This window comes from Phoenix dactylifera, chromosome 16 (assembly GCF_051530095.1).
Source record: "Phoenix dactylifera cultivar Ajwa chromosome 16, Ajwa_hap1_PhDact_Kaust_v1.1, whole genome shotgun sequence".
Lineage (NCBI taxonomy): Eukaryota > Viridiplantae > Streptophyta > Magnoliopsida > Arecales > Arecaceae > Phoenix > Phoenix dactylifera.
Window position 1 is genome coordinate 8,770,724 of NC_143205.1, and position 18,213 is coordinate 8,788,936.

General features: G+C 39.1%; 1 protein-coding gene across 3 annotated transcripts in view; it reads left to right on the forward strand.

Annotated features, from left to right (window-relative positions):
• LOC103707738 (4-hydroxy-tetrahydrodipicolinate synthase 1, chloroplastic-like) overlaps window positions 1-18,213 on the forward strand; it is a 47,334-nt gene that overhangs the window by 12,822 nt on the left and 16,299 nt on the right. Inside the window, exon 1 of one of the 3 annotated variants that reach the window (XM_089927989.1) lies at window positions 2-156. The exons of the other annotated variants lie outside the window; for them this stretch is intronic. The gene's annotated coding sequence lies outside the window, so the exon portion shown is untranslated. Of the gene's footprint in view, window position 1; window positions 157-18,213 lie in introns of those variants that run through there. 3 annotated transcript variants of the gene reach the window in all.

An 18,213-nucleotide genomic window follows, 5' to 3' on the forward strand; every position in this document is an offset into this window, starting at 1 on the left:
GTTTTAGGCACTATCTCTTGGTAGCTGCTCTTCAACAACCTGGGACAGTAACAGAGCAGCAATATACTACAATAATTCTACTCAGTGCTGGAAAATTCTTTTGTGCTCTTTCACATAGAAAACCTAGAAGAGTAATTCTGAAGACTGTCAATCAATGTACGTAATCATTCTTATAATTCTGTTGTCCTGTATGGGACATTTTCTGTTAATTGTTTATCATCATTGTTATGCCTCTACAATTTCATGAAGTAGATATGTCATAGATGCACTTCAAATAATTTAGTTTCTTTCAGAACAAAAGTGTTTTTGCTTGTGAGACAGATCTCTGGGTTCTAACAATAAAGTTCATCTGCATCAGAACATTTGCACAGTTCTTGGGCAGCCTATTTCCATGATCAACTTATAGTTTTAGATATGATGTTCATGTTCATCTGTTTTCTCATCATGGAAATAAGTGTTCACAAGATATGCCTCAGGCAGCTCTCACATGCAATCTTAGCTGTTAAATGGCATCATATTAGGGAATACGCTTACTAGACAGTAGTATTATTTTTTGATGCAATATTTACAAGCATTAATATTGTTATTGAGTATTAGTTCTGATCCTTAACATTTGTCGATCATTATTATTATTATTATTATTATTATTATTATTATTCATAAGATTAATATCTCATCCAGATAGTTTGTTATGTCATACACAGATATGTATGTATACATGCCTACCGCTTTTGCTCTGTTTCTTTCCTGCTATGATGAGATGAGGAAACAGAAGTAGGGTGAGGTTTGTCATCAGGCCAGATTTTGGGTGGCTCCTATTTGAGCTTGAGTTTTGCTGAGATTTAGGGATTCGGATTTCTGAAATCCCTAAGTCTGTTTATATTTACCGAGGACAATATAAAAAGAATGCAAGCATAAAAATAAAAAATGATTGATCGGAAAAATACATATTATCAGATTGAGGTGGATAAATGTTAACCATTATATGCATTTATATTTGGGAATTACATAAATAGGTAGCAAAATGAATAAGTTAGTGAGTAGTTGAATCTATAACAAAACAATATCTTGCATACAAAGTGGAAAGTAGATATAGAAAACAAGTACAAATTCAAACATGTTTCCTAATTGGATGAAATAAAAAGAAAGTTCTCTATGATCAATTTATTCTATCAGAACGATTAAAGTTTTAGTTTCTGAGTTTTGCAAAAGGAATAATCACAGCTTAGTTAATCTATCATCAAACCAAAATTTTATTGTTTCAGTTCAACAACATCAAAATTACCATGATAAATTGCCTCCCTATGAACCATGCTTGTTTGATCTCTTTTAATCCATCATTTACTAGATTCAGTATTTAAATATATTTGAATAAGAATTATATTAACGCACCAATACAAATAATTTATTGAGTTGCACTTATCTTGTGGCTGGGCAATGGTCAAATTCTATTTTGAGATGGTACATATGCTTGATTGGACCAGATAATGGGCTTGCTGTTAGTTTTTCTAGAAGGAATCATATATGCAAGCATTACATGACATTGGTATAAGCCTTGAACCAAAAGTTTTATTTTTGAAGAAATTACCTGATATATTAGGATTAGTAATGCTATGGGGTTCCCATTATGTGCACAAGAAAATTTTCTTGCCATGTGACGAAAGGGGATTAGCGCAACTCATGTGACTTGTTGCCAAATATGAGAGCTTGATTGATTATAGAGTTGCCAAATCAGTAGATATACTCCGATGAAGTTTCGCGTGCATATAACAGGCACCTTGAAGCATTTTCTTATGATGATATGATAGGTTTCTTTGCATAGTATACTAATTTCCATTTTATTTACGGTAGGAGTTTAGTTTGGGAGTTCAAGTCTATCAGGGATTGGCTACTTCATATTTCCTATTTTACTTTTCCTTATTCTTATAGGATATGTAGTTATGAATCTATGTATATAGTATCCTAGGAGCCATCTAGACCAGCGTTCAATTTAATAAAATCAGTCAAATGGGTTTTGGAGGCCCTGATCCTTTTGATATGGTCGAATATATTTTCTAGTTTGGTTGAAATATCGTCGATAGATATTGGATTCTTGTCAACTTGAATTGTCTCTGTATATAGAAAATTCTTAAGAAGAAACATCAAATGTACCTTATGCAATTGAGAAAGCTGGAAGAGCCAGCAGCCACTAATATTAAATCTTCGGAGTTAGAGCTACTTCTTCCTGAGTTCTTTGATATTTTTGGTGAGCCTAATGAACTACCTCCTAAACGCTCCCATGATTATAGGATATCTTTCCTTCTTGGTAGTACTACCAATGCCCGACTGCTACCCTTACATCTAAAAGAACGAGATCAAGAAAATAGTTCATGTGATGCCTAGGGAGGGATTATATGCTGCTAGTTCACGAGAAAGATGGGAATTGGCAAATGTGCATTGGTTTTTGAGCATTGAATCAAATAATCATCAAGGATAAGTACTTGATCCCGGCTGTAGACGCACTACTAGATGAATTGTGAGGTGCACAAGTTCCTTTATGCTCAATCTACACTGCAGCTACCATCAAATTCGAGTTCATAAAGATGATAGTCTGAAGAATGCTTTTTGGATGCATGATGGTCAATATGAGTTCCTAGTCATGCCTTCTTGCTTGGCAAATGCTCTTCCCACGTTTCAAAGTCTCATGAATGATGCTTCCAGCGATATTTTTCTTTAGTTCATCCTTTTTGGCCTAAGATTCTAATGGATGGGTATACTCTTATAAAGAATAAATGTGATTGACGTGCTGACATTTATTTGCATTATCCTCGTATTGCTCTTACCCTCCAATGTGAGCATTCTCTATTTCTGAAAAAGTCACAGTGCAACTTTGGAAAGACTGAGGTTCAATACCTTGGTCATATTGTTTCTAAGAAGTGAGTTGCGTTAGATCTTTCAAAACTTAAGGTACCAAAAACTATCAAAGCATTATGAGGCTTTCTCAAGTTGATTGGTTAGTATCCAAAGTTTGTGAAGGACTGTGAGAAGATTAGTTCAGCGGTCACTACATTACTACATAAGGATGCCTTCAGATGAGACTTAAAAGTGACTTTTAAAAAGTTTGAAGTATGCAATATTTCCTGCAGTCTGCACAGTCCTTGCCTTGCCGGACTTTAAGATAATGTTTGTGATCTAGCGTGATGCATTTGGAGTCACTATTGTTGCAGTTCTTATGCAGGATGAATGACCCTTTGCATTCACTGGCACGGGTCTATCACCATCTTATTTCGGGTTTTCTGTATGTGAATAAAAAATATGGAGATTTTCTGGAGGTCCATATTCAGAAGGAACCTCAAGCTCTTATGTTCAATTCTTATTTGAAATTGGTGACTATATGGAGCAATAGAAGTGGTTAGAGAGTATTCCGTTATGACCATGACATATCTCATATAGAGAATGTGGTGGCAGATGCACTTTCTTGTCTTCCTAAGCAAGCTGAGTTAGCTGCTGCTAGTCCAATGGCTCTATGTGGTAATTTTGAAAATCTTACAAAGGGGCTGATTGATTATCCAGTGGCTCTTTCAAAGGTTGAAACAAGCTCCAAATTCACTCTCTCACCACACTTAGTAAAACATAGACCTATGTTATAAAGATTGGCTTATTTTAGTGACTTAATTTCAACAAAAGCCAATACTCTTAAAGAAGTTTAATGCATCTTCAGTTTCTCATCACTTTGGTGTCTTTCGCACCTACAAATGTATCTCTAGGAATTTTAATTGGAAAGGCATGAAGGACATGAAGCAATTTGCTGCTAAATGGGAGACTTGTCAGAGGAATAAAGGTGAGATAGTTGTGAGCCCAGGCCTCCTTCAGCCACTTTCTATCCTGGAGCACATATGAACAAACATATCCATGGTCTACCAATGTCAGAAGGAAAGATTAGTATTCTCGTGGTCGTGGATTGCCTAACAAAGTATGCTCATTTCTGTCAAATATTCATTTGTGGTGTTCATTGATAAGATGGTTAAGTTACAAAAGCTACCAGTTCTATAGTTGGCGATTAGGATCCAGTCTTCATCTATTGGAAAAGAACTCTTCTATTTTGCAAGGAACCCAGCTGAGAGCTTTGCTTACCTATAACTGTTAGAAAACCCCGATCATGCCGCTGAAATTTAAAAAAAATTCAGATGTAGCGGAAGAGGCATGCGCGGGATCAACCGTTCATCGCATGAACGTTGTTTAAAACCGTTCGTAGATAGATAAGGATTAAAAACTTTTTAAAACATTAGAAGATCAGATCTTCATCTTGTGCGGGTAGATGATCACCGCAAACTGGAGTTCGTGGTTTTAGGATGAAGGTTCGCTTGAAGCCGTTCAAGTGCCCGGCCTCTACGGGTATCCACACGAAGCAGGATCCGATCCAAGCTCTCTATCTCACCGGGGTGCTAGCTCCCTTGCAGAGATAACTTTTGATGGCTGATCTCCTCTCTTTCTTTCAACTCATGAATGTACTTGAGAGGAGGAAGAAGAAGGAAGAAGAAGAGGAAGAAGCAAAGCCCCTGCAGCCTACTTTCTTTTCCCTGCGTTGGAAGGAGGAAAGGAGGAAGAGGAGGGCGCCATGGCTTCTTTTTCCCTTCTTCTTGCTGGCGGCTGAACCAAGGGAGGGAGAGGGTGGCCACGGCTGCAAAGAGGAGAGCAACATCTCATTAGGGCGTCAGCCCCTTTTCACCTCCTTTTAAAGCATCTAGGGCTCCTACAAGTTAGGAGCCCTAGACTTTTTTCCAAGAGGGGTGCCGGCCCCTCTTGTGTTGCCGCACCAATGAAGCAAAGGAGGAGGGGCTTGAGCCCCTCCTTCTTGTGTTGCCCTAATCCTCATCTAATGAGGATTGGGAGCCCCTAATGTGGTTTAGCCCTAATCCAATTAGGCTTAGCCCAAGGGTGAACCAATTTGGATCCAATCTAGGTAAGTCCTAATCCAATTAGAACTTAAATCAATTTTGACTCAATTGAACTCTTCAATCCTAATCCAATTAGGAGTCTTATTGATTCATTTGATTAATAATTAATTGTGACTTAAGAAACCCTAATCCAAATTAGGACATATTTAATTTTAGTCCTAATCCAATTAGGACTCTAATTTGAATCCGAAGTCCTAATCTGATTAGGACTCTAGGAATCCTACTCCAAGTAGGAATCCAATTTTAATTCAAAACTCCTAATCTAATTAGGATTGTAGGAATCCTATTCCAAGTAGGAATCCCAGTCCTACTCCAACTAGGATTCCCAGTCCTAATCCAATTAGGACTCTAGGAATCCTACTTGAAGTAGGATTTGTGTTTAAGTCCAATTAATTAATTTCCTTTGTTCCTTCTTCAACTTAATATCAATCTAATTGATTACTTGTGATTCCTAATCACGATTCAACCATCGGATCGGTCAATACTTCTAGTGTGTGTGACCCCATAGGTTCTATTCTGACTGGTAGTGAGATATATCATGATCTCTATCATAATATCATTGAAAACTCCTTTCAATGGATTGGAACGATTCCAACTCTACTCATTAGGGTTTATCGATCATCGAGATAATCCCTGTGAGTCCCACCATCCACCAGTGACACGTAGCAGCATGTAGTGGCTACCCAGTAGAATAGAATGATGAACCTCTAGGTGCAGTTATCGTGTGATACAGTCCTACTATCGTGGATCCCTACAGGACGGAGGTCATGGATAACTCATCAAACCCCTTCGTCTGTCATATGTCAAGATTTATTCGACTCGAGTTCGATAGTGGAAAACTCTTTCTCCACTTTATATTACTGCCCTGGCCAAGGTCTTAGAACTCAGTCTAACAAATCTCATAGGATCACTCCTCTTCTATCAAGGTCGATAGATTCCATGTAAGTGCATACCCTACTCCTACAGTGAACTTACTGCAGCCAATCTACACTACAAGGACCCATATGACTAGAGACCATGTATATGTGTAGTCAAACTACAATAACCTCACTGTGAGTAGCCGAAGCACCGCAGGTCAAACGACCAGTCATACTACTGCAACATCAAGCAAGTCACTGACGAGTGGATAGACATCCAAGTGACTTCTTGTCTTGGTCACGCTCAGTACCCTTGTTCTCTAACAAGCACCTGCACTATCACTTCAGTGTCCCTACACTGTGGACTCAAGTCTCGTCCATCCAGAAGGAAAGTGATCTGTGCACTGATCGGATCGATCACCGTCCTCGTGATGATCCATTGATCAGGAGCATTCAGAAATTAATCACTAATGATACATGGCTCAAATTCTCAACTCTTGAGAATATGCATCATCTTATTAATTTCTTGGACGATTCATAGACACATAAATAATATGAATGAAAAGATGTCTTTTATTTATTCAATAATAAATAGTCAAGTACAAAATTATGTCCCTAGAATTAACAATGTGTCAGCCAGATTGGCTTCTAGGGCATACATCTAACAATCTCCCACTTGCACTAAAGCCAATCAGCCATAAACCTAAAGCCCCATCTTCTCAAGATGCGTTTTAGTTTTCTACCGACTTAGCTGCTTAGTGAATGGGTCCGCCACATTTTCTGTGGAGTCTACTCTCTGATCCTCTACTTATTTTCTTTTGAGGTAGTCGCTTATTAGGTTAAACTGCCGCTCTATGTGCTTCGATTTCTGGTGAGACCTTTGGCTCCTTAGCTAGTGCTATGGTGCCTTTGTTATCGCAGTAAAGTGTTATGACATCTGATGACATTTCACCTAACTATGCAATGAACCTTTTAAACCAAAAGATTTCCACTGCACCCTTAGAGACGGCTTAACATTCAGCTTCTAAGGTAGAATCTATAATGATCGGTTGTTTGGAACTCTTCCAATTTACTGAACCACCATTGCACATATTCTGATGTAGACTTTCTATCATCAATATGTGTGTATCCTTTTACCTTCAACTCTGATCTTCTCCCAAAGACCAAGAATAAATCTTTAGTTCTTCTCAAGTACTTAAGAATATTTTTCACAGCTGTCCAGTGTTCTTCTCCTGGATTCGACTGATATCTGCTTGTGACACTCACAGCAAGGGCTATATCAGGTCGTGTACATAGCATGGCATACATGAGGCTCCCTATTGCCGATGCATAGGGTATCTTGCTCATGCGTTGAATCTCTTCAGATGTGTTGGGGCACATCTTCTTGGAGAGATGAATTCCATGCCTTAGGGGTAAGAGACCCCTCTTGGAGTTTTCCATGCTGAACCTCTTCAGCACCTCCTCTATGTACATCTTCTGTGAAAGGCCAAGCATCCTTTTAGATCTATCTCTATAGACCTTTATTCCCAAAATATAGGATGCTTCCCCAAGGTCTTTCATGGAGAACCTTTTTGACAACCAGACCTTGACCGAGATTAGCATGGAAATATCATTCCCTATCAGGAGGATGTCGTCCACGTACAGTACGAGAAATACGACAGCGCTCCCACTAACCCTTTGGTAAACACACGGTTCCTCTTCGTTGTTGATGAAATCAAACATTTTGATTGCGTCATTGAAACGAGTGTTCCAACTCCGAGATGCTTGCTTTAGTCCATAGATGGACCTTTGCAGCTTGCAGACCTTGTGATCTCCATCACTGGAAGTGAAACCCAAAGGCTGTTCCATATAGATGTCTTCATCAAGATATCCATTCAGAAAAGTTGTTTTCACATCCATCTGCCAGATTTCATAATCATGAAATGCTGCAATGGCAAGCAATGTTCGGATGGATTTCAGCATGGCTAGAGGTGAAAAGGTCTCCTGATAGTCAATGCCCTCGCGCTGACTATACCCTTTCGCCACAAGCTTTGCCTTATAGGTCTCTACCTCTCCATCCGAACCTATTTTCCTTTTGTAGATCCATTTGCATCCAATAGGTACAATACCTTCTGGTGGATCTACTAAGGTCCAGACTTGGTTGGAATGCATGGAGTCTAACTCTGACTTCATGGCTTCCAGCCATTTCTCGGAATCGATATCAGATATCGCCTCGTCGTAGGTTTTGGGATCTTGTATATGATCCCTATCTCCCACTAGGAACATTTCCTCGGTATCCTCTTCTAGTATACCTAATTATCTATCGGGAGGATGGGAGACCCTACTAGATCTACGAGGTGGTCGAGGGACATCGTGTACTGGCTCTGTATGAATGGGTTCGATAGGATCCATGACTCGTTGCTTTTCAGAGACTTTCTATTCAAGCTCAATTTTTCTCCCACTGCCTCTATCAAGGATAAACTGTTTTTCCAAGAAGATGGCATGACGGCTCACAAACACATTGTGATCCTCTGAGACGTAAAAATTGTATCCTAATGACTCTTTAGGATATCATATAAAACGAGCACTTATGGTCCTAGCCTCTAGCTTGTCTGCCTGTAGTCTCTTGACGTGGGCCGGACATCCCCAAATCTTGAGATGACCAAGACTTGGTTTCTTACCATGTCATATCTCATATGGTGGGGTAGGAATGGACTTTAGAGGGAACTCTATTCAACAAGTAAATAGCTGAAAATAGGGCATCTATCTAAAGAAACAAGGGAAAATCAGTGAAGCTCATCATGGACTGGACCATATCAATAGAGTCCGATTCCTCCTCTCTGACACTCCATTGAGCTGAGGTGTACCAGGAGGAGTCCATTATGAAACTATACCATTCTCCTTGAGATAATCACGGAACTCTCCATTAAGGTATTCACTTCCTCGATCTGATCGAAGAACCTTAATGAGTTTTTGTGCTTATTTTTCTACTTCATATCTAAGCTTTTTGAACCTTTCAAAAGTTTTATATTTGTGTCTCATACACATCCATACCGTGAGTAATCATCGGTAAATGAAGTAAAAAATTATAACCCCTAGCCTGCACATCGAATGGGCCACACACATCAGTGTGTACTAGGATAAGTATTTCAGTGGACCTCCCTGTGTCCTACAAAGGATAACTTGGCCATCTTTCCTTGAAGGCAGAATTCACAAATCAAATATGACTCGAAAGTCAATGAGCCCAAAGCTCATGTTTCTCCAATTTGTTTATTTTGTCTTCTCCTATTTGGCCAAGCCTGAGGTGCCATAAATACTTTAGATTTATCTCATTTTTGGATCTATTAGATCCTATGGTATTCACCGTTTGCTCAGATATATTCACAGATACATCCATATGTATGTGATAGAGACTGTCAATCATAAAACCATGTTGAATCAATTTAATTTTCAAGTAAAAATCTTTCTGTGCTAAATAAAATACAGAAATCAAATTTCTGCTAGCAATAGGTAACAGTCCCTAAGTATCCTGAGCATATCTGACAACCTTCTGAAGGTCTGTCACCCTTCATGTTCTTTATGCTTCCCATGTATGTAGGACAGTTTCTCTTCCAATGGCCGTCCATGATGCAATGGAAACACTTTTCCTTGCAATTGGCCTTTTTCTTGGAACTTCCTTACTTGGTGTTTTCTTAGTCTTCTGCTTTTTCGCAGGCTTCTTCTTCTTCCAAATAGACTCTCTCTTGGAACCAGAAGTCAACTCAGCAGCAAGGACATTGCCCCTTGAACCTTTCAAGGCTCCCTCATGTAGTTACCAATTTATTTAACAATTCTATTTTAGTGCATACAACCTTATTCATATGGTAGTTTACTATAAACTATTCATATGAAGCTGGAAGGGATTGCGGGATCAAATCTGTTTGCAATTCCTTGTGCATGGTCATGCCAAGCTTCTCAAGCTTCTCTAAGTCCTTTATCATGGTCAAACCATGATCATGGACAGACTGCCCATCGTGCATCTTGGCTTTGAAGAGCCTCTTGGACACTTCAAACCGAGCTGCGTGACTCTGATCACCATACAACTCTTGCAGGTGATTTAATATGTCCCTGGCAGTCTTCATGTTCTCATGCTGGCATTGTAATGCATTGGACATGGATGCCATTGTGCAGCACCTAACTTTATTGTCATTGTTCGTCCACTTAACAAGCGTCTTACGCTGATCAGTGATCGGACGGATTAGTAACACGGGGATTCCATGGTCTAGCATATACCCGAATTTCTCACAATTCAAAACTATTTTTGAAATTTGCTGAGCCAATCTTTATAATTGGGTTTCGTCAAACGATTGTTCTATAGGATATGAGTTAAGAGTCTAGAAGCTGACTTTATAATCCTTAGAGAGTAAAGATTCTAGTTAGACTTTTGTACTTGATCCTAATCTGTTCTAAGATCTTTTAGAACAAATGTAACTCCCACTATTTTTTCGAATTCCTCACACTCTCCTGGTAGGAAAACGGAAATCCCACACGACTAGGGTCTCTAGTGGGTACTGCGGTCCCATCGATTTACATGCCACCTCACCTAACAGTTATTGTTGACACATAAATTGATGAATGTACAACTCTTGTACAATGCTTTTCAAGCATGTTGCAGTGCTACTTGGTCTCTAAGCCATGAAGACCTCACCTAATAGTTATTGGTCCCATTTCTTAGTTAAGTCAGACCCACCATATAACCGTAGGAATAAAGTCGTCATTGGGTCCTCACCTAACAGTTATTGGTGCCCAACCCCACCTTTACCCTACAACATCTCATGTCTATAGAGAGGTCCAGCCCCCCGATGCAACTTGACCACTGTATCCAGCCGAGACAAATCAACATCAGAAAGGCCTTAGCAGTTCTACTACAGTGGAAGACCTATTGACTTAATATTGGTTAATCAGGTCTTAGTGTTTGCAACTTGAGCTCTTCATAAGAGGTAATCGAACAATTGGCCAGGTAAGCAGGTGGGAGGCTCCTCTTACCCAAGAGTAAGGTCCTAATTAAGTAACCACCTTTCATGCTTTCCTAGACACCAATTAGATCAATTAATCTAATATGACTTGCTCATGTCGGTTCACTCTCGACTTGATTGAGGAGGTTTTAATTTAGGTCTCAATTGGGTTTGCTACATCACATGTAAACCTATCTACCCGACTCTCATTCACATCACATGCAAACGGCACATTGCAGACAGTTATAATCGCAGCAATAATTAAAGCTAAACTTTAAATGGGTGATGATCATGGATTCTAATTAGGTCATATTACAAGCACATGCACGTCAATCGATCAATTGGTCTTCAACTCTTGAATTGGTTCCAAGCCTCCTTGATTCGATCCTTGACCAACTCTTGATCCAATCGCCATCAACCGCTTAGACCCTTGTTCATCTCATGCCTTGTCTTCAACTTGATCGTTGACGTACATCACATCACAGAAATACAACCAGATGTAAAATAAAAATAATAATAAATTACATCTTCTTTTAGGAGGCACGCAGGCCTCTCAAAACATCAAATAAGATGCATGCAAGCATCTGAAAAATTACATGACATCACAGATCACATCGCAGGTCATTACATTTGATACCAAAAGGGTTTGAATCCTATGATCATCACCACATGCAGCAATTATAATTTTCAGATCTGAAAACTAACTGATTATATCATGACATAGGTTGCTGATCATGCTAATCATGATTCTAAACTTTGTAATCCCATTAACAATACAATTAGAATCATCTTTTTATCACATAAAAATCAGCATGTAAAAATCAGCACCCTAGAAAAAATCTGCATGCAGAAAATTTTCAGCATGCATAATCTTTCAATTTTCAGATCTAATAAGCCTATTAATAATTAATTCTTACCTTAATCTACGAAGCCTAAGCTCTGATACCACTGTTAGAAAACCCCGATCATGCCGCTGAAATTTAAAAAAAATTCAGATGTAGCGGAAGAGGCATGCGCGGGATCAACCGTTCATCGCATGAACGTTGTTTAAAACCGTTCGTAGATAGATAAGGATTAAAAACTTTTTAAAATATTAGAAGATCAGATCTTCACCTTGTGCGGGTAGATGATCACCGCAAACTGGAGTTCGTGGTTTTAGGATGAAGGTTCGCTTGAAGCCGTTCAAGTGCCCGGCCTCTACGGGTATCCACACGAAGCAGGATCCGATCCAAGCTCTCTATCTCACCGGGGTGCTAGCTCCCTTGCAGAGATAACTTTTGATGGCTGATCTCCTCTCTTTCTTTCAACTCATGAATGTACTTGAGAGGAGGAAGAAGGAAGAAGAAGAGGAAGAAGCAAAGCCCCTACAGCCTACTTTCTTTTCCCTGCGTTGGAAGGAGGAAAGGAGGAAGAGGAGGGCGCCATGGCTTCTTTTTCCCTTCTTCTTGCTGGCGGCTGAACCAAGGGAGGGAGAGGGTGGCCACGGCTGCAAAGAGGAGAGCAACATCTCATTAGGGCGTCAGCCCCTTTTCACCTCCTTTTAAAGCATCTAGGGCTCCTACAAGTTAGGAGCCCTAGACTTTTTTCCAAGAGGGGTGCCGGCCCCTCTTGTGTTGCCGCACCAATGAAGCAAAGGAGGAGGGGCTTGAGCCCCTCCTTCTTGTGTTGCCCTAATCCTCATCTAATGAGGATTGGGAGCCCCTAATGTGGTTTAGTCCTAATCCAATTAGGCTTAGCCCAAGGGTGAACCAATTTGGATCCAATCTAGGTAAGTCCTAATCCAATTAGAACTTAAATCAATTTTGACTCAATTGAACTCTTCAATCCTAATCCAATTAGGAGTCTTATTGATTCATTTGATTAATAATTAATTGTGACTTAAGAAACCCTAATCCAAATTAGGACATATTTAATTTTAGTCCTAATCCAATTAGGACTCTAATTTGAATCCGAAGTCCTAATCTGATTAGGACTCTAGGAATCCTACTCCAAGTAGGAATCCAATTTTAATTCAAAACTTCTAATCTAATTAGGATTGTAGGAATCCTATTCCAAGTAGGAATCCCAGTCCTACTCCAACTAGGATTCCCAGTCCTAATCCAATTAGGACTCTAGGAATCCTACTCGAAGTAGGATTTGTGTTTAAGTCCAATTAATTAATTCCCTTTGTTCCTTCTTCAACTTAATATCAATCTAATTGATTACTTGTGATTCCTAATCACGATTCAACCATCGGATCGGTCAATACTTCTAGTGTGTGTGACCTCATAGGTTCTATTCTGACTGGTAGTGAGATATATCATGATCTCTATCATAATATCATTGAAAACTCCTTTCAATGGATTGGAACGATTCCAACTCTACTCATTAGGGTTTATCGATCATCGAGATAATCCCTGTGAGTCCCACCATCCACCAGTGACACCTAGCAGCATGTAGTGGCTACCCAGTAGAATAGAATGATGAACCTCTAGGTGCAGTTATCGTGTGATACAGTCCTACTATTGTGGATCCCTACAGGACGGAGGTCATGGATAACTCATCAAACCCCTTCGTCTGTCATATGTCAAGATTTATTCGACTCGAGTTCGATAGTGGAAAACTCTTTCTCTACTTTATATTACTGCCCTGGCCAAGGTCTTAGAACTCAGTCTAACAAATCTCGTAGGATCACTCCTCTTCTATCAAGGTCGATAGATTCCATGTAAGTGCATACCCTACTCCTACAGTGAACTTACTGCAGCCAATCTACACTACAAGGACCCATATGACTAGAGACCATGTATACGTGTAGTCAAACTACAATAACCTCACTGTGAGTAGCCGAAGCACCACAGGTCAAAGGACCAGTCATACTACTGCAACATCAAGCAAGTCACTGACGAGTGGATAGACATCCAAGTGACTTCTTGTCTTGGTCACGCTCAGTACCCTTGTTCTCTAACAAGCACCTGCACTATCACTTCAGTGTCCCTACACTGTGGACTCAAGTCTCGTCCATCCAGAATGAAAGTGATCTGTGCACTGATCGGATCGATCACCGTCCTCGTGATGATCCATTAATCAGGAGCATTCAGAAATTAATCACTAATGATACATGGCTCAAATTCTCAACTCTTGAGAATATGCATCATCATCTTATTAATTTTTTGGACGATTCATAGACACATAAATAATATGAATGAAAAGATGCCTTTTATTTATTCAATAATAAATAGTCAAGTACAAAATTATGTCCCTAGAATTAACAATGTGTCAGCCAGATTGGCTTCTAGGGCATACATCTAACAGTAACAATCTAGGACCTCACCCAAAAAAAGCTAGTCGGAAGGTATTATTTGAGTTCTTTGATCCTGTATAAGTATCTATGATCTACCTAACGAATAACCGATGTGGGACTAAACACGCACCTACACGGATCCTCACATACTCTCCCCGTTTGAACCCTAACGTCCTCATCAGGCTAAAAGTCCAAAACCATTCAAATTTAATCACAAATATCATGATCGATCCGTGGTCAGTCTCAAATGAGCCCATGCTGCAGTGTCCCTCAGTCCACATGGGCTATGGACTGGGTCTGTTCTGATACCATTTGTAGCAACTCATAACGTTATCTAAATAAGCTAGTCGAAAGGTATTATTTGGATTTCTTGATTCTGTACAAGTATCCAAGATCTACCGAGTCAATAATCGATGTAGGACTAAACACACGCCCGTACGGGTCCTCATGTTACCATCACCAATCAGATCGCCAAACTAAGTGGCCAACCGGTGCTTGGAGAATTACTCACAATGCTTTGCTCGTGATAGACTAAAGGACTAGGTACATAGACTTCCTTGGGTAGAAAAGTGGGACAGTAACTTCTACAAATACCACTTTATTTGAAGTTGTCTATTGCCAACTACCACCCATCATTACTCTTAATTCTCATGGCTCTTCACATGTGCATCATGTTGATCATGATTTATATGATAGAGATCTGGTGCTACAACTTCTCAAGTATAATTTTCATGGTATTGGGACACAAGCTCGAATGAAGCAACAAGCAGTGATAAGTACATGACTGAGAGGGAACTTGAAGTAGGTGATAGATAATAAGGACTTCCTTCGACCTCAGCACTATAAACAAGCTTCCACCAATGTGAGAGCATCTATGAAGCTGTCTCCTAGATTCAAATGGACCATACAAGATGATCGAATGCATTTATCCAATTGCGTACCGCCTTGATTTGCCTCGCAGGTCCAAAATACGTCCGGTATTTCATATCTCATGCTTAAAGAAGTTGGATGAGCATATTTTCCCTCAGCATCACTTATGAGATATTTCACCAAGACTAGAAATTAAATTTTTGGCAGCACACTATCTTGGTTTGATGATTTATAATGAAGGGTTCTAGCATGCTATAATGGGCAGCGGAAGCTAGGAATTTTAAAAATTTCTTGATAAAGTTCCTTAACATAAAACCCTTATAAGCCAAGATCACCTTAATGGAAGCAATCAAATAATATAATATAAATGCAGAAATAGAAGAATACCTCTAACGCTAATCCAATGTGCAGAATTTTCACTAGGTGCCCAAGTGTTCACCCTCCATCGTTGATCCACACGAAAACTTGATTTAAATCTTAAGCTCCAAAGACTTTGATCCTTAATGTAGAATTCTTCTAAAGAACTCTAATGGCTTGCTTTCCTTTCTTTCTATTTTTCTTTAACCTTCTAAATCACTTCTAATCCTTTTGTCCTAAAGAAGACCACCTTGTCTTGGCTTAGGACACACTAGAAACAATGCTAGAAAGAAAGAAACTAATGTAAGAAAGAAAGAAGAGAGGAGTGGGGTGGAGTTGGAATGATGAAACCCATGGAGTGCTAGCCTATTTATAATAGGTGTAGGGATGCATCTCCAAGGGATGCATCCCATCCACACATCCTCTCATGAAAGGGCATCATCTAAAGGGTCATATCAAATAAGAGGAGGTGCAGATCAAGTGAGGAGGTGTATCAAATGATATGTCCTTTCATGTGGTGCCATATTTTGACCAAGTCAACATCACATGCTAATCACATGTCCATCATGCCTCACCTCTTGATCTTTCATGATGATGATCCAAGGGCTCCAATGCAAGGCGCCATTCACTTGACCCATTATGTCTTCATCCAATGGTGGGATTAAGATCCAATGGTCAATTATGGTAGCCATCCTCTAACCCAATCCAATTGGGTTAAACCAACTCTCCATTATGTCTTCATCCAACGGTAGATTAAGATTTAACGGTCTAGATTGAATGATTTATTAAATCTAATCCAATTAGACTCAAACCAAGCCAATTATGTGCCAACTCTTGGCTAACCCATATTAGAACATGATCTAATCAAATTAGATCAATTAAGAATCGGATTCGAATCCAATTCGAATCAAGAGCTAAGGGTTTGCAACACCTGCTAGGATGTCTATCTTGCAAACATGATCTAATCCAATTAGACCCTTAATAAGTTTTCTTGTGTGTGACCCATTGGGTTCCATACTTAGCCAGCAATAGGTGTGAGTGCGAGTTGACCCAACTTGATTAGAACTCTTCTAATCGATTTAAGTCCAAACTGCGCGAACCCGAACTTAACAATTAGAATCCTTTCTAATTGGTGATCGAATTAAACTCTTTAATTCGATCAAACCTATAAAACAAAATTGACGTCTAGCAACGTGTCATGTCTACCCAAAAAATATGGAATTTGGTGGAAATACCAAAAATACCCTTCAGTGGCAAGTTATCATGCAATTCAATCCTTTAAACAAACTGTATCCTGAATATGTATATGAGTATGAATATATGTCAAACTCAATTTCATATTCATATATTTTTCAATCTTCTAATGATAATTTGAATAATGAAACATTAGAAACTCTTTCTAATTTTCATTGTGCTTTGATCAAAGGCTTCCTGAATTATCATATGATTAGAATAAATAGGATGCGATCTTCTCTTACTAGAAGTGATTAATTCCTTGTTGACCTACTCATAACCTTCGTACACATTCCACCATATCCAGAAGACCTCGTACATAACTTATTGTCATGAATGAGTGGAAACCAAAATATGGATTTATGTGCACAAGATACTATGGTGATCTCAGGTCAAAGGATCAGTTGCACAACTCCCACTAAGAGAATCATCTTTTCATGTAAGTAAAACTTCATAAGATTTCTCTTTGTAGGTCAATTCAGTGAACTCATTTCTCTAATGAGCACCCACATCTTAGTATTAGTGTCTCCACACAAGTGATTGTGAGATCAATCACCCTCTGCATCGAACATACATAAGATGTGCCAGTCTTTCCGGTAAACATTGATCCCCGACTCAATGTACCAATGACTGGGAATATTTAAGATTAGGGTTTTAGAATTTTAGGTCTCACTAGTATGATCTCATCATAGCCTCAAAATCATTGCCTTAATCTAAGGGGTTCATCACAAATATAATCAACAGCATATGATGAAACACAATACCTTTATTTATATTAAATGTCATGTACATGATTTGGAAAATCAAAAGAAAATCCTTCACAATACATATTGCGATTGGCTTGTAGGGCATCTACTCTTTCATATAAAACATCACAATCATGGTGCGAGAGAGGTTCAAGCTAATTTACCAATTGAGGAAGCAACTTGGGAGCCTTATTGTTCTCTTGAAGAGAAATTTTGAAAATTTATTGCAGCTCAACCTTGAGGAGAAGATAGTTTTGAAGGGTAAAGAAGTGACATGTTTTCTATTCTAAGGGCCTGTTTGGGAAATCCAGCCTTCCTATTGGATTCATGGATTGAGCAGTCTATTTGGGTGAAGCCCATCTCAGCTTAATATCCCACAGTCTAAATCCTATAGGAGGAAAAAAGACCACCATGGGTCTTCTTTTTTTTTTCGTCATGCAGACCCGCAGGCCCACAGATAGGATTTAGGCTAAGACTAAGATAAGACTTTAGAAGAATATAGGCTGGACCGGCCAACAGGCCCAATTCCTGTAGCAAATCTAGCTCAATCAATTTGAATTTCCCAAACAGGCTCTAAATAGGAATCTCACTAAGCCACCAAGTCCCCACCTTCCCTACTTTTCCCATTTTTCATTTTCTTAGTTCCTAGTTATTTTCCTAGTTTTCTGGCACTTGTAGAATTAGTTATTTTGTTGTTTTAGGCTATTAATATGCTTGTCCTTGGGCCAAGGAATTCAAGCATGGGAATTAATAAAATTTGCCTATTGACTTTGGACTTCTTGATCTCTTGATTCCTTTGAAGTTGTCGAACAATCTTTCTTCTATCCTTCTCTTCTATTCTTTCTACTTTTCTATTGGAAATTCCATTAGTAGGAACAAGATTCCTAACATGATAGATCCCTAGAGTAAAATTTGAGCTTCAGAAAAGTAGTCAACTATTTAGTGTGGTGATATTTGGGA